Here is a 437-nt window from a genome sequence, read left to right as displayed (position 1 = left end):
TAAATAAATATATGATAATTTGTTGCTTTTTGTGTCCACGGTCGCTTTCGCGCACGCTCTTTTCTTTCTTGCTTCCATTAACAGTTTGCTTTCATAGCCTTTTACTTTTCGGCGTTATCCATTAGCCTTTTCTATGTTATCGTTCGACTTCATTTTTGTCAGTTCACTCGAGATTCCATTTGTCTGACTGAAAACACATCGTCATGAACCTCGATGAACATACTTGCCCTATATATCTTACACCCACATCACCCCCGTACCACAGAGTTCTTGGCAAGTGTCTAGCTTCTGACATCTTCTGCCTTGTTCAATTGGTTTTCGGAGCTAATTAACCCACCCACCCACCCACCCACTCCGACCACAGTTCAACGAACAGAATTCACCTTTGTTCTGTTCATACCATTTTCAAAACCATCGACCATTGTCGCCGTCATTCT

The sequence above is a fragment of the Varroa destructor genome, unplaced genomic scaffold, assembly GCF_002443255.2.
Source record: "Varroa destructor unplaced genomic scaffold, Vdes_3.0 BEIS01000004.1, whole genome shotgun sequence".
In the NCBI taxonomy this organism is placed as follows: Eukaryota; Metazoa; Arthropoda; class Arachnida; order Mesostigmata; family Varroidae; genus Varroa; species Varroa destructor.
The sequence above is the reverse complement of the archived record's forward strand: the minus strand, read 5'-3'. Positions refer to the sequence as shown.